Raw genomic sequence first — 22,467 nt, 5'->3', positions numbered from 1 at the left:
GGAAAACAGCATAAGATGGTTCAACTCCTTGGACTTCCACACCCACATGGGAGACTAGAAGAGGCTAGTACCTTCAGCTCAGCTCAGCTCTAGCCAATGCGGCCATTTGGGGAAAGAACCAGCAGATGCAGGATCTTGGTCTCTCCTTCTCTCTGTAATTCTGCCATTCAATTAAATCTTTAAAAAAAAAAAAAAAGCTCTGTGGTGTTCATAGAAGATGTACCTGAAACATCCCACTGGGCTGGGACTGTGAAGGAACAGCAGGTTGAGCTACCTACAATGGGGGCATCCCATATGGTACCAGCTAATGTCCTGGCTGCCCAACTTTCATTCCAGCTCCATGCTAATGGGCCTGGGAAAGCACGGGTCCTGCCCAAGTATGTGGGCTCCTGTTCCCATGTGGGAGACCTAGACAAAATTCCAGGATCCTGATTTCTGCCAGGAACAGACTCAACAGTTGTGGTTTTTCACAAATGAGCCAGCAGAATGAATGGTCTCTCTCTTTCAAATGAAATAGTTAAGTACTTAAAATAAAAATAAAACATCCTGCTATTACTGGCTAACATCACTAAAGCCAACTTTGAGGAAAGTGACAGCATGGGCTGTGAAGCAGTCTCTCCCCAACAGCTGCTAGCTCACCACTGTCTACTCCTGAGGGCCAGTCCTCAAGAAGCCACACCACCTCCAGGGTCTTTAAGGATACCAGAAAAACAGCTATCCTGAAATGAAGATAACCCTGATTAATAGCAATGCCAAATCCCTGGAAAAGGTGCGTGATAATTCAATCAGAGACAAAAGGAAAGGAATGTCAAAATGACAGGACCAGGTCACATGCCTGCCAAGACATTGCAAATCACTACAAGAAAAACAACCTCACTCGGCAGCCACACTCACATCCAGCTGCCTGTTTGTGGCCTGGGAAAGCAGTCGAGGACGGACCAAAGCCTTGGGACCTTGAACCCACGTGGGAGACCTGGAAGATGCTTAAGACTCCTGGTTTTGCATCAGCTCAGCTCCAGACATTGTGGTCACTTCGGGAGTAAATCATCAGACCAAAAATCTTCCGCTCCGTCTCTCCTCCTCTTTGAATATCTGACTACGCAATAAAAATAAATCAATCTTTTTTTTTAAAGATTTATTTATTTTATTACAAAGGCCTGTGCACGCCGATCCGATGCCGGGAACCAGGAACCTCTTCCGGGTCTCCCACGCGGGTTCAAGGTCCCAAGGCTTTGGGCCGTCCTTGACTGCTTTCCCAGGCCACTAGCAGGGAGCTGGATGGGAAATGGAGCTGCTGGGATTAGAACCAGCGCCCATATGGGATCCCGGCGAATTCAAGGCGAGGACTTTAGCCGCTAGGCCACGCCGCCGAGCCCAATACTACACACTGTTGACAGTGAATATTCAAATGGATGAATACGAAACAGGTCAGAGTGGAAATATCAAAGAATCACAATTACATTCATGTCAAGACTGAAGTAGGGGTGCAGCGCTGTAGCCTAGTGGCTAAATACTCACCCTGTACGTGCTAGGATCCCAAATGGGCGCTAGTTATAATCCCGGCAGCCCTGCTTCCGGCCTGGGAAAGCAGTTGAGGACAGTCCAAAACCTTGGGATCCCGCACCCGCGTGGGAGACACGGAAGAGACTCTGGGCTTCTGGTTTCAGATCGGCTCGGATACAGCCGTTTCGGCCGCTTGGGGAGTGAATCAATGGACTAATGATCTTCCTCTCTGTCTCTCCTCTCTGTGTATCTGACTTTCCAATAAAAAGAATCTTAAAATTTAAAAGAGAGAGAGAGAGAGAGAAAGAAAAAGAAAGCATAAGATAGGGCCAGTATTGTGGTGCACTAGCAAGCCACCACTTGACATATACCAGCATCCCATTCCAGAGTGGCATTTTTGAAACCCAGCTATTTCACCTCCATTCAGGATGTTAGTGTCCCTGGAAAGCAGCAGAAGCTTGCCCAATTATCAGGGCTCCTTAACTGCACGAGAGCCACATGGAGTTTCTGGCTTTAACCTGGCCCAGTGCTGCCTGCAGCAGCCATGTGGAGAGTGAACCAGCAGATGGAAGAGCTTGCTCTCTCCTTCCCTCACTCTGCCTTTGAAATAAAAAATCCTTTTAAAAAGTTCAGGACCTGGGTACAACACCATGGCATAGTTAGCTGGGGCCTCCGCCTGTGGCGTAGGCATCACATATGAGCACTGGCTTGTGCCCCCAGATAGCCCTTTCCCATCCAGCTCTCTGCTTACAACCTGGGGAAGCAGCAAAGGATGGTTCAAGTCCTTGGGCCCCCCGCAACCATGTGGGACACCCAGAGGAGGCTCCAGGCTCCTGGCTTTGGGTCAGTCACTCTCTGGCCACTACGGCCACTTGGGGAGTGAACCAGCAGACAAAAGATCTGTCTCTCCTCACTCTGTAATTCTGCCTTTCAAAATGAAACTAAATCTTCAGAAAAAAAAAAAAGTTTAGGACCTACAGCACCCTTGAGAGAAACACTGCCAAGAAATTTCAACAAAAAATATAACAAGGTGGTCCAAAGGGGGTTAAAAAATTGGGGGGGTGGGGAGTGAAAGGTGGCTACCATTTTGGCGCAGCAGTTAAAACTGTTACCTGCACAGCCACATTCCACTTAGGCAACTGGTTTGTGTTCCTGCTGCTCCATTTCTGATCCTGTTCCCCTGTTAATGGCCTGGGAAAAGCAGTGTTAGATGACCCAACTGTTTGGGCCCCTGTAGCCATGTATAAGAACCAGATGAAATTTCTGGCTTAAGCCAAGTCATTGCAGCCATCTGGGTAATAAAACAGTGGATGGAAGATCTGCCTTTCCCCCCTCAGTAGCTCTTTCGATGTAAATAAATTTTTTTAACAGAAAATACTGGCATAAGCAATTCATTCTGTAATTGTCAAAACCAACTTAATATATTTGATTCATTGACTTGAAAAAGAATAAAAGAATGAGTCAAAATTAGTACAATATGGACCACATGCTACAAGTCCTCCTTCTAGCATGTGGAAAAAAAAAATGCCCTGGGAGGTGATGTGACATGACAAGTTAAGCCGCTGCCTGGGAGGCCAGCATCCCATGCAGAAACTGGTTTGAGTTCCTGTTGCTCCACTTTCAATCCGGTTCATTGCTAAGGCTCCTGGGAAAGCAGAGAAGCTGGCCCAAGTACTCAGACTTGCCATTCACATGGGCGACCCAGCTGGAGTTCCAGCCCCATCCCTGGTATACTAGGGCCACTTGCAGAGTGAACCAAGACTCTAACTCTGCCTTTTAAATAATTTTTTTTAACAGCTGCTAAAATTCATCTACTCTACCAACCTCAGCCGTCAACACCGGGGTGCTTTTACTGACAGTCCATTAACTAGTGCTGATTTCTGCCAACACACTGGTTACCTCACAGGAAGAAATAAACACATTTGCTAAAGGACATAGGAACTTCACCATCTGCAAGTTCACTCAGACTTTCTTTTCAGCAGGCACCAACCACTTCCAACACACTTGCCATCCTCCTCCGAAAAGGAGTCTGAAAATTTGCGCTCTTTATATATATATATATATATATATATATATCTTATCCTTAATGGGGTAGAGACAGTGACCAGTTATCAGAACACCAAGGGCGTTTTTCAACAGCGCCCTTTGTGTCCCAGATTCCCTAGACACACTGTGTCCCAGGGAGCGCTGCACTCAGGCTGCCCCCATCAGCAGGAAAGGGAAGCAGAGATGTTATTGTAGCTCCAGTATCAGTCTGGGGGACTGCTGCTCCAGCCCGCAGTTCAGAGGCCAGAGGAAACCAGAGCGGCAGGAAGCAGCCAGGCAGTCAGCACAGCCCTTCCCCAAGGCGTTCCATTTCCATCACAACAAAATCTCACCATTTCACCAAGCCTTCAGGGGCAGGTGGAAGCCAGGGAGTGAGGGGGAAACAAGAACTCTCAGGACACGTGTGAATTAGCCCTAAGTAGGAAAAACAAGAACAGGCTAGTAGCAATCACCTTCACCTAAAAGCATCCGCACAAAGAGGAAAATGACCTGACCCAGGGGCCCTGCCAGCAGGTGTGCTGCAAGACTGCTGGCCTCCAGGGAGCGGATCTCAGCCTCTCTGCTCACAGAGGGGGACCACACCAAGGCACCCACCCTACACCTCGGATTAACGAGCATGCTCCTCTTCTTCCCGCCTTCACTTGATAAACTTAACACTAAAAACACTGCACAAGTCGCAGCCAGTGACGAGAGCCTATCCCTTGATTCAAAAAAGTGGGAAAAGCACATATGGTGACCGAATTCACCCAAAAGTTATTCTACGACCTTCAAATCCAAGATCATCTTGAAGATACCTTATCGAGATCTTTAAAAAGCCCTTAACTATTTGATTACACAAGTGCTGGGGAAAAATTTCAAGTCAATACCGGCAGAGCCAGCCAATCCCTTGGATATGCAGTAGAAAACAATATCCAAGAACCACAGGATTGGGATGAGCAGGAAGTAACAGGAAGGACGATGGGACTCGATCTCCGGAGAGAACCGAGACTAAAGTTGCAACAGTTGAGATGCCAAGGCAACTAATGAGAGTGAAAACTCGAGGGAGTGAAGTAGGAAAGCTGAGTGAATCATGAGCAAAGAAAACCGAGCTGTAATGCAGCCACGGAAGAATAATGTTGTGACTGGACAGCCCAGGGCTTTACAGTGTAGCAAGCGCTCTCACACCCGCCTTCAAGACTTCAATGGCGACACAAACCAACTACACAACAGTAAGGAGCAACACTGAGTCCCGGCTGAGACCAAAACCCTCCAGGAAAAAAGTACAAGAGCTGAACTACGATTTCAGACCCGCTGGGGAAGAAGGCGCGGACGCACACAAGTTGGTGTGCAAGAAGACCAGTCCCAGGACGGGCGACGGGACGAGAAAACGGCAGGGTGGCCACGTCGGGAGCGACAGCGTGGCGGGCGAGCCCCGGTGGACACCCAGGGAGCAGGGGAAGAGAAAACCACACCCTCCCGGACCGAGCCCCCCGAGGCTGGGTGGGGCCCGGCGGAGAGGAAGGGACAAGCCCGGGCCTGGACACACGCAGGAAGCGTGGAGCCGGCCAGGGCAGCCTGGCCCCTTCCCCGCCACGGGTGGGCAAGACAAGTCTGCGGGAGTTGGTGGTTCGAAACGCTGCACCCAGAACTAGAAAGCACACGGCGCTGGCACTCGAGGCTCTGGAAGAGGAAAGGACGGGGGAAGGTGACAATTACCGCTGCTAGTCTCGCTGCACTCGGGACTCGCCGCCGCCGCCGCCGCTCGTTACCTGCCAATGTGCCTCTTACAAAGCGGCGGCGGCGGCAGAGGCGGCCCGGCCCGTCACGTGACCTGTGCGTCACCGGCGGAGGAGGAGCTACTCGGCGCCGCTTGCGCAAGAGGAGCGCGCCACATTCCAGAGAGGAGAGGCCGGCGGCGCCAAGGCGGAGGGAAAGACAGGGGAAGCAGCAAATAAGGGCGACTGTTTGGCATTTCTCCTTCTCGCAGTGATAGGAGAAGTATGAAGCACCACACCCACAGTAACCACAATTGCAGCTCGTTGTCGTGCATTGATGACCTCAGCAGGCACCACAAGCTGTTCCCATGCTGCCGCCTTCCTGTCGTCACGTGATGATAACCCAGCCACTCAAGTCAAGCCTGGTCTCCGAGAAGTTGCACAAGGGACTACAACTCCCAGCATGCTGCGGAGCAGAGCCAGCCACTACGGCAGGCTTTGCCCCGCTGTGGATGCAATGCCAGGCGCTTCAGTGCGGCGGGAAGGCCGAGAAGGAAAGCTGGGTCCGGCTAGTTTCTAGGTCTGACTGCCCTGAGTGGCTCATGCTGCTGGCGGGGCGCGGGTGCTGCTGGGAGCTGTAGTCCGGGTAGGGGGTGGGGTTGCACTAACACGTTGCGGCGCTCGCGCTGCGCCCCGCCCCGCCCCATGCGCGGGAAAACCCCAACGGCTCGGCGCAGAGCCCGTGGCGCGGAAAGATCCTTTTTCGACTTGAACATTGCTACAATGTGGCTCGAGTTAGCAGTTTCCGAGCCCCTTATGCTGCCCGTTCGTGCTGCGGCCGTTTTTATCGTAAATAATCAGCCCTTGAGACTGGGCTGGACCCTGTTTAGAAAGAGAGGCTAAAGGGAGTGGCCCAGAAAACCCAGATCAGGGAAATGCAAATGACCTGACCTGTTATTAGCGTCTGAAAGCAGTCCTAAATCAAATAATGGCTTCTGATGGCCTTATAGTATCTAAGAGATTCAAATGCGTTTCGTTTATTTAGTGACTTGGTCCTGGCTGGTTGTATCCCAAACTGATGAGATATCTGCCACTGAGAACTGTAGCTGCCCTGTTGGAACGCTCCTCTGGGTACCATCCTGGGAAATGTGTGTGGAGTAAGCTGCATGAAACAAAATACCCACTTGCCAAATAGAAAACTCACAACCAATAGTAGGAATTGTTTTCCCACCACTCTGTACGCTTTGGGTCCCAGAAGCTGAAGTAGATAAGCTTGTACTAATTACTAGCTGGATTCATAATAGATTTGTATGTTACATTGCTCAGTGTAAAACAATTGAAGCCTTAACCGGCCCTGCCCAGTACAAGAGAGGCCTTTGTTATGCCTCCTGCAATCAAAGAATGCTCAGCTTGGGCTTTTAACACTCAGAATTTACCCTGGTGATATATCTTATCTCTCCACTCCTAGTGGGGAGACCTCAGCCTGGGACTGTCCTATCATCTTCCTACTTCTGTTCTGTTTTATAGAAATTTGTGGGACTATCCAAGACTTGAGGAAGACAAAAGGATCCTTAAGGAATGTACACGATACAAACCTGATAACTCTGGCTGTGTGGGAAGGGTGGGAATGGGGGTTGTGCTTAAGGAGGGGAAATAGGGACTGCCCTGTAATTTTTTTTTTTTTTAACAGGGAGAAGGTTCTGGTATCTTGCTAATTAAAGATTAACTTTGAGGGAGACCAGAAATCATGTGTTAGTTCTGTGACCTTGTACAAGCTGTTAGCATTTCTCCAGGGCCTAAATTTCCCCCTTCTTACTGCATTTATATGCAAAAAGAAAAAAAAAAAAAAGAACCCTGCCTTTCCTATGTCAGTCACACTGTGCTAGGTGCTTTGTCATTTATCAAAGAAGAAATCCTACCTACAACCTGGGATCCAGGAAAATAAGAGTATCAGGGCCCAGTACAGTAGCCTAGCAGCTGAAGTTCTGCCCTTGCATGCACCAGGAAAGCTCCGGGATCCCTTGGGCACTGGTTCTAATCCAGGAAGCCCAACTTCCCATCCAGCTCCCTGCTTGTGGCCTGGGAAGGTAGTCAAGGATGGCCTAAAGCCTTGGGACCCTGCACTGCTCCTGGGAGATGAGGAAGAGGTTCCAGGCTCCTGGCTTCAGAGCAGCTTTGCTCTGGCCATTGCGGTCACTTGGGGAGTGAATCATTGGATGGAGGATCTTCCTCTATGTATATCTGACTTTCCTATAAAAATAAATAAATCTTCTTTAAAAATAAAGAGTATCAATCCTAAAAACTCATCAATTAAAATTATTATGGCCTGGATGCAGTAAAGTTCTGCTCTTAAAATAGTCTATTCCAGGCCTAGCATGATAGCATAGTGGTCAAAGTCCTCGCCTTGCGCGCCCAGGATCCCATATGGTCGCAGGTTCAAATCCCAGTAGCTCTGCTTCCCATCCAGCTCCCTGTTCATTCCGGGACAGTGCCATGGTGTATCGTGTTAAGCTTTTGCCTGCAACATTGGCATTGAATATGGGTTCTAACTGGAGCTCCAGCTTGTTCTTTCTTTCTTTCCTTCCTTCCTTCCTTCTTTCTTTCTTTCTTTTTTTTTTAACATTTATTTATTTTCATTGTAAAGTCAGATATACAGAGAGGAGGAGAGACAGAGAGGAAGATCTTCCATCTGATGGTTCACTCCCCAAGTGGCTGCAACAGTCAATGCTGTGCCAATCCGAACCCAGGAGCCAGGAACTTCTTCCAGGTATCCTACACAGGTGCAGGGTCCCAAGCCTTTGGACCATCCTCCTCTGCTTTCCCAGGCCACAAGCAGGGAGCTGAATGGGAAGTGGAGCTGGCGGGATTAGAACCAGCACCCACATGGGATTCCAGCACATTCAAGGCAAGGACTTTAGCTGCTTGGCCACTGCGCCGGGCCCCCAGCTCTTTTACTAAAAGCAAAACACACGGACACACAAATCAGATTTATAGGCCGGGTGTGATAGCCTAGTGACTAAATCCTTACCTTGTATCTTCAGGATCCATATGGGTGCTGGTTTGCATCCTAGCTGTGCCACTTCCCATCCAACTCCCTGCTTGAGGCCTGGGAAAGCAGAAGAGAATGGCCCAAGGCTTTGGGACTCTGTACCCACATGGGACACCCAGAAGAAGTTCCTGGCTCCTGGCTTCAGATCAGCTCAGTTCTGGCTGTTGCAGTTACTTGGGAGTGAATCAGCAGATGGAAGATTTTTCTCTCTGATTTTCCTCTCTGTATATCTGCCTTTCTGATAAAAAAAAAAATAAAATCTTTTTATTTTCATTGCAAAGACAGATCAGGTTTTTCTTTTTATTTTATTTTACTTTATTTTTGATGATGTTTACATAGTTGAGAAGGACAGATGCCCATGTGAACCACAGATTAGGGTGGGAAGAGTGAAGGAATGGGGGAAAGTGAATGAGACAATTTAATCCATTTTTTTCCTTCTTGTATTTGCAGGAAGGGAGGAGAGAATGGGAGAGGGTTGCTCCCAACAACCTAACCACATCAATACCTGGGGATGTGGTACAGCCATTTAATGTCATCCTAGGGTCCCCAGTGTGGAACATATTCCAAGGGCACTGTCTAAGTGGTTTCGATGGTTGTAAGGTATTATTGATTTTGTTGTTCCTAGGTTGAGGAAATCCTTCCAAGGTCTGTTATCTGACAGTCCACCTTAGAGTCACCAGATACTTGTTGTCAACACTTGGCTGGAAAAGTTGTCCAATTTGTTCTGCCATCCATGGTACAAGATGTTCTCTGTAGGCCTCAGTGAACTGTAATGTCCCCCATGTGCATTTGGGCATGCTATCCACTGCCTAGGTTTCAGAAACTAAGGAGATCCAGTTATGACATATGCATACCACAGTCAGAACCCAGATCCTGTGATTTTTCCTGTGATTGGAGATTTGAGACTACTAGTTGAGTTTTTTTTTTTCAGGGGGTTCCCAAAGAAACCTCACCAGAGGTGACTCCAGAACTGATTCCTGTATGTGCCAGCCATTGTGGGGTTCAGCTCCATATGTCACCCACTTGAGCCTACACACACGGGTGGTTGCAGTTGCCTGGTCAGTTCTCTCTCCAGCCTTATCTCATACACAAACAGTGGATGCTGTGCCCCAGCCCAACCCTACCCATCATACACTTGGCTCTTACACACACCAGTAGGAACTGCAGCCTAGTTGGAGCAACCCCTAAAACCCTCATCAGGCCCACCCTCAGCGTTGGTTCCTGCACGTGCCAATGTGTGCAACAGACTGGTCCAGTTGGTCCCTCATCCCATTTGGTTCTTGTACACACCAATGGGTGCTGCAGCCTAGCTCAGCACAACCAACCCCACTATCAGGCCCACACTTATACTGGCAGATGCTACTGCCTGTCCAGCTAGACCTGTAACCAGATCTGGTTCAATACCCACCTGTGGGAGCTACAACCCATTAGCTGCAGAGGATAGCTAACAGATCAGGTTTATGAAGAGAGACAAAGATTTTCCATCACTGTTCCCTCCCCAAGAGGCTGCAATGGCTAGAGCTGAGCCAATCTAAACCTAAGAGCCCGGGGCTTCTTCCACATCTCCCACTTAGCACAGGATCCCAAGGTTTTGAGCCATCCTCTCTACTGCTTTCCCAGGCCGTAAGCAGGGAACTGCATAGGAAGTGGAATAGCCAAGATATGAACCTGACACACAGGGGATCCCAGCACTTGCAAGGTAAGGATTTAGCCATTGAGTCATTGTGCCTAGCCACTGCTTCCCTTCTGATCCAGCTCCCTACTAATGGATTAGGAAAGCAGCAGAGGATGGGCCAAATGCTTGGCTCTCTGTACCTGGATGAGAAATCTGGAAGAAGTTCCTGGCTCTTGGCTTCAGATCAGCCTAGCTCTGGCACTGGCATCCATTTAGGGAGTTAACCAGGCCATGGATGATATCCTATCTCTCTTTCTGTGTGTAAAAACATGTTTAGAAAAAAACCTAATTTGACATCTTGGAAAACTGCAATGGATATCTCCATCACTTTTCAATCACGGCTACTAAGAAAGTAATACAATGCCCCGGACATTCCCAAAGGAAATTCCTGTATACACAGGAAGCAATAACATTCCTACATGAACCCAACCCAGAAAAAGTCTAATTGATGGCTGCTATGGAAGGAGATACAAGTCAAGGCAAGTAAGTTCCAGAAATTTCACAACCTACTAAAGCTAATGATAATTACAGTTTAATCTACACAATCTACAGAGAGAGGAAGACACAGAGATCTTCGATCTGCTACTTCACTTCCCAAATGGCCACCAAGGCGAGATCTGGGCCACTCTGAAGTTAGAAACCTAGAGCTGCTTCTAGGGCTCCCGCAAGGGTGCACAGGTCCAGGCACTTGAGTCGTCTTACAATGCTTTCCCAGGGGTATTAAGGAGCTGGATGGGAGATGGACCAGCTAGGTCTCAAACCAACATCAATACACAATGCTGGGACCACAGCCCTAATAAACAAAATTTCATTAAAAATTCATAAAAACGGGCCTGGCACAGTGGCCTAGCAGCTAAAGTCTTCGCCTTGAACACATTGGGATCCCATATGGGCGCCAGTTCTAATCCCGGATCCTCCATTTCCCATTCAGCTTCCTGCTTGTAGCCTGGGAAAGCAGAGGAGGACGGTCCAAAGGCTTGGGACCCTGCACCCGCATGGGAGACCTGGAAGAAGTTCCTGGCTCCTGGCTCCAGATCATCACCTCACCGACTGTTGCTCTCACTTGGGGAGTGAATCATCGGACGGAACATCTTCCTCTCTGTCTCTCCTCCTCTCTGTATATCTGACTTTGTAATTATATATATATCCTCAAAATATTTCTTTCCAAGCCAGGAGCCAGGAACCTCCACATGGGTGCAGGGTCCCAAGGTTTTGGGCCATCCTTGACTGCTTTTCCAGGCCACAAGCAGGGAGCTGGACGGGAAGCAGGACTGCTGGGATTAGGACCGGTGCCCATATGGGATCTCGGTGAGTTCCAGGCAAGGACTTTGGCCACTAGGCCACTAGGTTGAGCCCAGCTGTTCCTCTTTCTTTCTTTTTTTTTTAAGATTTATTTATTTTTATTGGAAAGTCAGATATATAGAGAGGAGGAGAGACAGAGAGGAAGATCTTCTGTCCGATGATTCACTCCCCAAGTGACTGCAACGGCTGGAGCTGAGCCAATCCAAAATCAGGAGCCAGAAGCTTCTTCCAGGTTTCCCATGCAGGTGCAGGGAATAGCTTTTGGCTGTGCTCAACTGCATTCCCAGGCCACAGGCAGGAAGCTGGATGGGAAGTGGGGCAACCAGGATTAGAACCGGCGACCATATGGGATCCCGGTGAGTTCAAGGCGAGCACTTTAGCCGCTACACTATTGTGCCGGGCCTGCTGTTCCACTTCTGATCCAGTTTCCTGTTTTAGCCTGGGAAAGCAACTGAGACTGTTTCAAGTCTTTGGGCCCCTGCATCCATGTGGGAGACCCAGATGGTGCTACTGGTTCTTGGCTTTGGCCCACCCTGGCTATCGAGGCCACTGGGGGAGTGAACCAATGGATGAAAAATCTCTCTTCTCTCTCTCTTTGTAACTCTGCTTTTTAAATAAACAACTAAATATTTAAAAGAGGGAAAGAGAGATATCACTGTGTTGTAGGCTGATCGAGTCTACCCTCTCAAAAATGAGTCAGAGACAGACACTTAGAGCTCAGGAGTCTAGTCACTGGGCTGGTGGACTATCCTTAACCACCACAAGTGGAAGAGGGGAGCAGCCCTCAACGGGCCACAGTTAAGAGGTTTTAGAGTCGCACTGGCGATATTGAACTCGAGTTGGAAGAGGCGAGTCCGGTGTCAGAATGGAGGGTCATGATCCAAAGGAACCAGAGCAGTTGAGGAAACTGTTTATTGGTGGTCTGAGCTCTGAAACTACAGATGATAGCTTGAGAGAACATTTTGAGAAATGGGGCACGCTGACAGATTGTGTGTTAATGAGAGACCCCCAGACAAAATGTTCCAGGGGTTTGGTTTTGTGACTTACTCTTGTGTTGAAGAGGTGGATGCAGCAATGTGTGCTCGACCACACAAAGTTGATGGGTGTGTTGTGGAACCAAAGAGAACTGTTTCTAGAGAGGATTCAGTAAAGCCTGGTGCCCATCCAACAGGGAAGAAAATTTTTCTTGGTGGTATTAAAGAAGACAGAGGAATATAATTTGAGAGACTACTTTGAAAAGTATGGCAAGATTGGGCCCGGTGGCCTGGCCTAGCGGCTAAAGTCCTCGCCTTGAAAGCCCCGGGATCCCATATGGGCGCCAGTTCTAATCCCAGCAGCTCCACTTCCCAACCAGCTCCCTGCTTGTGGCCTGGGAAAGCAGTCGAGGACGGCCCAAAGCTTTGGGACCCTGCACCCGCGTGGGAGACCCGGAAGAGGTTCCTGGTCCCGGCATCGGATTGGCGTGTACCGACCCGTTGCAGCTCACTTGGGGAGTGAAATATCGGACGGAAGATCTTCCTCTCTGTCTCTCCTCCTCTCTGTATATCCTGCTTTCCAATAACAATAAAATCTTTAAAAAAAAAAAAAAAAGAAAGAAAAGAAAAGTATGGCAAGATTGAAACCATAGAAGTTATGGAAGACAGGCAGAGTGGCAAAAATAGAGGATTTGCTTTTGTAACTTTTGATGATCATGATACAGTTGATAAAACTGATGTTCAGAAATACCACACTATTAATGGGCATAGCTGTGAAGTGAAAAAAGCCCTTTCTAAACAAGAGATGCAGTCTGCTGTTGGATCACCGAGAGGCTGTGGAGGTGGATCTGGCAACTTTGTGGGTCGTGGAGGAAACTTTAGTGGAAGAGGAGGTTATGGTGCTGGTGGTGGCAGCAGAGGAAGTTGTGGAGGAGATGATGGTGGATATCATGGTTTTTGAGCTGATGGTGGCAACTATGGTGGTGGTCCTCCTTACAGTAGTAGGGGAGGCAATGGTGGGGGCGGACCAGGATATGGAAACCAAGGTGGTGGATATGGTGGAGGAGGATATGATGGTTACAACGGAGGAAATTTTGGAGGCAACTATGGTGGTGGTGGTGGAAACTGCAGTGATTTTGGAAATTATAGTGAACAACAGCAATCAAATTATGGGCCCATGAAAGGGGGCAGTTTTGGTGGGAGAAGCTCGGGCAGTCCCTATGGTGATGGTTATGGATCTGGTGGTGGAAGTGGTGGATATGGTAGAAGGTTCTAAAAGCAGCAGAAAAGGGCTACAGTTCTTAGCAGGAGAGAGAGCGAGGAGTTGTCAGGAAAGCTGCAGGTTACTTTGAGACAGTCGTCCCAAATGCATTAGAGGCACTGTAAAAATCTGCCACAGGAGGAACGATGATCCATAGTCAGAAAAGTTACTGCAGCTTAAACAGGAAACCCTTCTTGTTCAGGACTGTCATAGCCACAGTTTGCAAAAAGTGCAGCTATTGAGTAATGCAATGTAGTGTCAATTAGATGTACATTCTTGAGGTCTTTTATCTGTTGTAACTTTGTCTTTTCTTTTTCTTTTCATTACGTCAGGTATATAGCCCTGTAAATTGTGGTAGTGGTATCAGGAATAAAAGTGTAAGGAATTTTTAACTTTTCAATATTTCTGTAGTTCAGTTTTTCTACATTTTAGTACAGAAACTTTAACACAATGTAGTTTTGAAGGTGTTTCCTTGTGAGTTAACAAGTAAAGAAAATCATTGTTAATTACTATTTTGTATGAATTTTGCTAATGTTAACTGTAAAGAAACACCTACTGACTTGCGGGTTAAGGGGAATCTATTCTCCCCATTCCAAACCATGATATGAATGGGCACTGACACGTGCAGAGAATAGATATTTGTATGTTTGCAATGTGTGTTTTAGATAAATAGGATTGGGCATTTAAATTAGCATATTTGTGAATTTAATAGTGTTAAGTTACTTCAAATAAAAAATCTCAAAATTCCTCTTTGGTTTTGTGCATTTTCTTTCAAAATGTAATCATATGATTTTAGTGTGTTAGATTTTACTTTGTCCTAGTTGTGTTAAGAATGTTTCCATTCTACATTTTACCTTGGTCACATTTGAATTGCTGCCATAGTTAAGGGTATAAAGAATGTTTCCTGCCCTCTATTTAAATTTTGGGATGGGATAGTGGGTGTTTTTCCACTCTTAAAAAACCATTCTGAAACACTTCAAAATATATACGACCACTAAGCCTGCTATATCTGAGCATATTAGTTGGGTACTTTTTTTTTTATTTTCAAGCATAAGAGGCCCATTTAAATCTGATTATTTTCCTTGGTTTACCTTTTTTATTGGTTATAAACTCAGTGGGAATAAAATTGATGTATTACTGAACCTTTAAAAAAAAGTCACACTGGCATGAAAAACTATCCAAACAACTAAACTAGCATTGGTGCAATCTGACAAAGGGGGAACTGTCAGGAATTCTTCTTATCTTCTCAAGGTTGAGCATTCTTTCTTCCCACAGTTGTGAAAGATCTGTGTTTGGGCCTGGGCTGTCAGGGGAAACTTTGTAGCTGAGTGCTAATCTAAGGATAAGGGGAAGGTTGACCAGCTGCACAACAACTACCAGGCACCATTAGGAGAAACAGTAACACTGTTAATTATCCAGTGGGCAAATGTTTATACAGACTAAAAGCTATATCCTGCTTGGTAGCTAGGAGCTGACAAGCAAGCAAGCAAGCAAGCAAGCCTGGTTTACAGAAGCCAGTTTTGCAGCTAGCCAAGTTTTAAAGTAGGCAGTAGATGTCTTTCTAATATTCTGGCCCTTGCATATATGTCCCTAATGAAACACTTGTTTTTCTGTTTGCCCTGAGACTTATGTAGACTTAAAAGGGCCTGACGAAACTGACACCATATTTAATTTTCAGACTGCCACGATTGGTTGCTTTCATTGTATATCAAACTGCCTAGTTTCATAGCCCAGGTCTGCCTCCAACCTCCTTGCTAATGTGTGCATACTCTGGAAGCAATGGTGACGACTGGGTTAATTTTTTGTTTTGTTTTCTTTTATTTTCAAGTATTTATTTATTTATGTGTAAAGATTTACTTTTTAAATTTTTAAGATTTAGTTATTCTAATTGGAAAATAAGATTTACAGAGAGGAGATAGAGAAAAAAATCTTCCATCCACTGGTTTACTCCCCAAGTGGTCACAGTGACCAGAGCTAAGCTGATGTAAAGCTAGGACTCAGGAGCTTCTGGATTTCCCATGAGGGTGTAAGGTCCCAAGGCTCTGGAACATTCTCCACTGCTTTCCAAAGCAACAAGCAGGGAGCTGGATGTGAAGTGGAGTAGCCAAGACACGAATTGATGCTCATATGGAATCCTGATGCTTGCAAAATGAGGATTTAGCCATGGAGCCATTGCATCGGGTCAAGGATTCATTTATTTTTGAAAGTCAGAGTTAAAGAGAAAGACAGGAGCCGGCACAATGGCCTAGCGGCTAAAGTCCTCACCTTGAATGCGCTCCAATCCCATATGGGTGACGGTTCTAATCCTGGCAGCCCCACTTCCCATCCAGCTCCCTGCTTGTGGCCTGGGAAAGCAGTCAAAGATGGCCCAAGCCTTGGAACCCTGCACCCACAAGGGAGACCTGGAGGAAGTTTCTGGCTCCTGATTTTGGATTGGCCTAGCACTGGCCATTGCGGTCACTTGGGGAGTGAATCATCAGACAGAAAATCTTCCTCTCTGTCTGTCCTCCTTTCTATATATCTGACTTTGCAATAAAAATAATCTTTTAGAAAAGAGAGAGAGACAAAGGAAGAGGGATCTTTGATCTGCTGGTTCATAGCTTGGGTCCAGGAGCTTTATCCAGGGCTCCCATGTGAGTGGCAGGAGTAAGAACCCTTGGGGCATAATCCTCCACTGCTTTTTCCATGTCATTAAAAGGGAGCTGAACTGAAGTGGAATAATTGGGACACAAATTGTCACCCATATAGGATGCTGGCACTGCAGGCAGTAATTTTACCTGCGAGGCCACACAATACTGGCCCCAATGACTGGGTTGTTTGTTAACTTCTTTTCATCCATGGTCGAGACTCAGAACTGAATTCCAGACTCCTGGTGTCAACCCATGCCAACTGTTACAGGCATGCAGAGATTTTATCAGTGGACGAAAGATCTCTGTTTCAATCACTCTGTGACCCAAGATTTAGAAAAATTTAGAATAAAATAAATAATATGCTGCTTGACATAGAGGATGGCCCAAAGTCTCGGACCTCTACACAGATGTGGAAGATCCAGAAGACGCTCCTGGCTTCTTGCTTCAGATTGGCTTAGTTGCAGCCACTGAGGCCTCTTTGGGAGTGAACCAGTGAATGGAAGATCTTCCTCTCTATATTTCCTTCTCTCTGTATATCTGCCTTTCCAATTTAAATACATACATACATACATACATACATAAATAAATAAATAAATAAATAAATAAATAAATCTTTTCAATGCTGCTTGACATGTCCACATTCCATATTGAAGTACCTAGTTTCCAATTCCAGTAACTACTTTTTTTTTTTTTTTAAGATTTACTTATTTTTTATCGCTTCTCAGCCTTTTGGCTAAGATCAAGTGTAAAGATTTACTTATTTTTATTGCAAAGTCAGATATACAGAGAGGAGGAGAGACGGAGAGGAAGATCTTCTGTCCCGTGATTCACTCCCCAAGCAGCCTCAATGGCCAATGTTGAGCCCATTAGAAGCCAGGAGCCCAGATCCTCTTCCTGGTCTCCCATGTGGATGCAGGGTCCCAAGGCTTCAGGCCGTCCTCCTCTGTTTTCCCAGGTCACAAGTAGGGAGCTGGATGAGAAGCAGCGCTGCTGGGATTAGAACCAGCATCTATATGGGATCCCAGCGTGTTCAAGGCAAGGACTTTAGCCGCTAGGCCATTGCACCAGGCCCAAATCCTACTTCTAATACAACTTTCTGCTATTGTGAATTCTGACAGATGGCAGATGACTCGAGTACTCGGTTCCCCAGCACCCCAATCCGAGATCCAGACACAGTTGCTGGCTCCTGGTTTCGGGCTTGGGTCTGCCCAATTATTATGGGATTTGGAGAGTGAGGCAGCAGATGAGATGACTATCTTTTTTTTCTTTTTAAAAAGATGTATTTAAAAGGGCCCGGCAACATGGCCTAGCGGCTAAAGTCCTCGCCTTGAACGCCCCGGGATCCCATGTGGGCGCTGGTTCTGGCCCCGGCAGCTCCACTTCCCATCCAGCTCCCTGCTTGTGGCCTGGGAAAGCAGTCGAGGAGGGCCCAATGCATTGGGACACTGCACCCACGTGGGAGACCCGGAAGAGGTTCCAGGTTCCCAGCTCCGGATCGGCGCGCATTGGCCCGTTGCGGCTCACTTGGGGAGTGAATCATCGGACGCAAGATCCTCCTCTCTGTCTCTCCTCCTCTGTGTATATCTGGCTGTAATAAAATGAATAAATCTTTAAAAAAAAAAAAGATGTATTTACTAATCTAAAGCACAGATTAAATATGGGAGGGGACAGCCCTGTGGTATCCTGGGTTAAGACATCACCTGCAGTGTTGGGATCCCATATGGGTGCCACTTCAAATCCCAGCTGTCTCACGTCTGACCCAGTACCCCTATTAATGTTCCTGGGACAGGAACAGAAGATGGCCCAAGTGCTTAGGTTTCTGTATCCACATGGAGACCTGGAAGAAGCTCCAGGCTCCATACTTGAGCCTAGCACAGCCCCACTCATTGCTGCCGGTGGGTAGTGAACCTGTAGATGGAAAATGTCTCCCCCTGTTTCTCCTCTCTCTCTGTAACTCTGCCTTTCAAATAGATAATCAACCTAAATACAAAAACATGAAAGATATAGGGAGAGAAGTTTGTTTACTTCCAAAATGCCTACAACAGTCATGTCTGGGCCAGGTTGAAACCATGATTTTTCTTGCCTGCCACATGGTGACAGGGATGCAAGAACTTGGACCTTCTGGCCCGGCGGCGTGGCCTAGTGGTTAAAGTCCTCGCCTTGAACACCCCGGGATCCCATATGGGCGCTAGTTCTAGTCCCAGCATCTCCACTTCCTATCTAGCTCCCTGCTTGTGGCCTGGGAAAGCAGTCGAGGACGGCCCAATACATTGGGACCCTGCACCTGTGTGGGAGACCCGGAAGAAGTTCCTAGTTCCCGGCATAGGATCAGCGCACACCGGCCGTTGCGGCTCACTTGGGGAGTGAATCATCGGACGGAAGATCTTCCTCTCTGTCTCTCCTCCTCTCTGTATATCTGACTTTGTAGTAAAATAAATAAATCTTAAAAAAAAAAAAAAAAAAAGAACTTGAACCTTCATCTGATGCCTTCAGATACATCAGCAGGAAGCTGGACCCAGCTGTAGACAACTACCTAGGTTGTCCTGTACCTAGGCAAGTGTTACACTGTTGGGAGAAGAGCAGCCAACAGCTGATGGGTATTCTGCATCTGCTAATGCCAAATTTGTGTTAATTAGACCAATGTGCCAGCATAATTACCTATTCTTTTTTCTTTTTTAAAGATATGTGGGAGGGGTCCGTAGGTACCATGGATAAGTAGGAGGGGAGGTGGCACTGCGGATTGCCCTGGGGAAGTATCCTTGGAGATGTGTGGGGAAGACAGTCATTGAAGGAGTACTTTTTAGGTGTACAATGACTTCTGAGAGCTTCCACAGACAAGGTAGTTAAGACCGGGTGGTTTAGAAACAGGAAACTGGGCCTGGCGTGATAGCGCAACGGTTAAAGTCCTCGCCTTAACCTCACCAGGATCCCATATGGGCGCCAGTTCTAATCCCAGTGGCCCCACTTCCCATCCAGCTCCCTGCTTGTGGCCTGGGAAGGCAGTCAAGGATGACTCAAAGCTTTGGGACTCTGCACCTGCATGGGAGACCTGGGAGAAGTTCCTGGCTCCTGATTTCGGATTGGCCTAGCTCCAGCCATTGTGGTCACTTGGGGAGTGAATCATCAGACAGAAGATCTTCCTCTCTGTCTCTCCTCCTCTCTGTATATTTGCCTTTCCGATAAAAATAAATAAATCTTAAAAAAAAAAAGAAAGAAAGAGGAAACTGGAGGCCATGTCTGGATCAGACCAATGCACCTGCACACATGGGAGACCTGGGTTGGGCTAGCTAGCATCATCTGCTGCCTGCCAGTGCACATGAAAGCTAGGGTTGGGGGACTACCTGGCAGGACTAAGCCATAGTACCCACCAGTGAATATCATGGCAGGGGATGGGCCATGCATGGCTGGACAATGATTCCAGCCTTGGAAAGTAGTAGAGGATGGCCCAAAGCCTTGGGACCCTGTACCCATGTGGGAAACTAGGAGGAAGCTTCTGGATCCTGGCTTCGGATCAGCTCAGCTCTGACCCTTGTGGCCACTTGGGAAGTGAATCATTGGACAGAAGATCTTCCTCTCTGTCTCTTCTTTCTGTATATATTACTTTCTAATAACAAATAAATAAGATAAAATCTTCAGAAACAAAACCTCACAGAACTGGTCTTGTAATACCATGTATTAAGCCACTGTCTGTAATGCCAACATGCAATATGAGTATCAATTCAAGTCCTGACTCCTCCACTTCTAGATCAACTCCCAGCTGATGTACCAGAGAAAGCAGAGGAAGATGGGCCAGTGCTTGAGGCTCTGCACCCACATGGGAGACCTGGATGGAGGAGTTCCTGGCTTTGGCCAGCCCCTGGCTGTTCACATAGTTTGGCGCATGAACCAGTGGATGACAGTCTCTCTCTATGTGTGTATGTGTCTCCCTGTGTGTAACTTCTTTTTTTAAAAGATTTATTTATTTACTTCGCAAAGTCAGATATACAGAGAGGAGAGACAGAGAGGAAGATCTTCCGTCTGATGATTCACTCCCCAAGTGAACGCAATGGCCAGTGCTATGCCGATCCGAATCCAGGAGCCAGGAACCTCCACATGGGTGCAGGTCCCAAGGCTTTGGGCTGTCCTCAACTGCTTTCCCAGGCCACAAGCAGGGAGCTGAATGGGAAGCAGGGCCACTTGGATTAGAACCAGCGCCCATATGGGATCCCGGTACGAGCAAGGCAAGGACTTTAGCCACTAGGCCATGATGTTGGGCCCAACTGTCTTTCAATAAATGAATAAATGTCTAAAAAAAAAGTTCATGGGAAACGGAATTGAAAATACATTTTCCTTGAAGTGTGGAAAAGCCCTTGTTATAGCACTGCATGCCAAGCTCAGGAATTTTTTTCCCTCAGGGTACTAATCCCTGCAAGAATGCTCTTTTCACAAGTATCTGAATGTGAGTAGGGTTCTCCAGGAACAGAAAAAGGCCTCCGTAGAGACTCTGAGGAATTCATCTGTAAGGGTGGAATGACAGGTGGTGGGCTTGACATTTTAGACGAGGAGGCCAACCCCCATGTCCCCACCCCCACAGATCCTCTGTTGCTGACATTGGCACCAGATCTGCCAACTGGAGGGATGGGGTGGCAGAGACAGCTGAGGCCACTAAAGAAAGAGCATTTTGCTGGGCACTCTCTTGCATATCAACTTTGTAGATGCCAGCAGAAGTTTCCTGCTGCACTTCCCAAAATGCCCACAGACTGTTCTCTAGGGAAAATCTACTCAGATGATGACGATACAGCTTCTAGCCCAACACCTCCCACTGCACCTCAGGCAGAGGAGTGGGGGTGTGACAACCTGGTCCACCCAGACCTTCCCCTGGCATTCCCCCAGGTAAGTGCCAATCTGCTATTAGCCTGGGCCTCAGTAGGGGCCAGCATGTTCCTGCGCTGCCTTGTGCAGGAACAGAATGATTGCATCTGTTGCCTGCTCAAAGTCAGACTAAATGGGGCCTGGCGTGGCAGCCTAGTGGCTACATATGGGTGCTGGTTCTAATCCCAGCAGCCTCGTTTCCCTTCCAGCTCCCTGCCTGTGGTCTAGGAAAGCAGTCGAGGATGACCCAAAGCCGTGGAACCCTGCACCCACGTGGAAGACCTGGAAGGTGCTCCTGGCTTTGGATCGGTGCAGCTCCGGCTGTTGCAGCTGCTTGGGGAGTGAATCAACAAACAGAAGATTTTCTTGTCTATCTCCTCCTCTTTGAATATTTGATGTTGCAATAAAATTAAAAAATAAATCTTTAGAAAAAAAAAGTCAGACAAAATGACTCATGGCAGAAGGATGATGTACATGGCTTCTTCGTTTTTAAATATTTACTTTATTTGCAAAGCATAGTTAGACAGCACCTGTGGGTTTACTTCCCAGACAGCCACAGTGACCCAGGATAGGGCCACGAAGAAGCCAAGAGCCAGGAGCAACTTCTTGGTCTCCCAAATGGGTGACTGCTTTCCCCAAGCCATTAGCACCCAGATGGATTGGAAGTGGTGGAGCTGGAATTAGAACTGGCACCAAAATGCGATGCAGTATCACAGGCTGAAACTTTACTTACTATGCCACAATGCCAAAGTGCAACAGAAATCTGGGGGAAGGACCCCTCGGCTCACCTCCTACAGACTGCTGGCAAGCAAAGGGATATTTTTGTAACTATTTATTATTATTATTTTAGAAAGGCAGATCAGATTTACAAAGAGAAGGAGAGACAGAAAGATCTTCCATCCACTGGGTCACCCCTCATATGACCACCCCCAAACTACTGGAAATAAGCTGATCTCAAGCCAGGAGCCAGGAGCTTCTTCCAGGTCTCTCACTAGGGTGTAGGGTCCCAAGGCCTTGGGCCATCCTAGACTGCTTTCCCAGGCCACAAGCAAGGAGTTGGATTGGAGCTGGGACATGAACCGGTGCCCATATGGGATACCAGCACTTAAAGGTGAAGAATTAGCCTGTTGAGTCATGGTACCAGCCCCAGAAATAAATGTTGCCTTCTAACTCTATGTCCCCAACCTGTATGAAGCGATTAGAAGACAGTATATCAGATTGTGCTTTTAAGGCTGTCCTTACTCTAGCAGTAAAACAGTATGCAAATTCTTTAAGTGGATGAAAATAGAAAATTAATTGTGCCAGAAAGGGATGTGGCACGACTAGGCCTCAGAGAGGAGAAACTACTCATATACATTTAGAAAAAATTGAAATTTTTCTGGCTGAAGAAGAAAAGGCTGGGAGCTGACATTGTGGCACAGTGGGTTAAACCAGTACCTACTGTGCCCGTATTCCATATGAGTGCTGGTTGGTGGCTACGTT

At 47.3% G+C, this 22,467-nt stretch overlaps 1 protein-coding gene and 1 pseudogene across 4 annotated transcripts in view; one reads left to right on the top strand and one right to left on the bottom strand.

Moving 5' to 3' along the window:
- The window catches only part of UBAP2 (ubiquitin associated protein 2), an 82,763-nt gene extending 77,370 nt beyond the window's left edge, over positions 1-5,393 (bottom strand). For all 4 annotated transcript variants that reach the window (XM_058672939.1, XM_058672942.1, XM_058672940.1 and 1 more), the window contains exon 1: positions 5,245-5,393. The gene's annotated coding sequence lies outside the window, so the exon portion shown is untranslated. The remainder of the gene's footprint in view (positions 1-5,244) is intronic.
- A 7,508-nt stretch (positions 5,394-12,901) lies between these two features.
- LOC101520492 (heterogeneous nuclear ribonucleoprotein A3-like) lies at positions 12,902-14,646 on the top strand (annotated as a pseudogene).
- Positions 14,647-22,467: the final 7,821 nt, after the last annotated feature.

This window comes from Ochotona princeps, chromosome 14 (genome assembly GCF_030435755.1).
Source record: "Ochotona princeps isolate mOchPri1 chromosome 14, mOchPri1.hap1, whole genome shotgun sequence".
In the NCBI taxonomy this organism is placed as follows: Eukaryota; Metazoa; Chordata; class Mammalia; order Lagomorpha; family Ochotonidae; genus Ochotona; species Ochotona princeps.
This window is presented reverse-complemented; position numbering and strand designations above follow the sequence as displayed.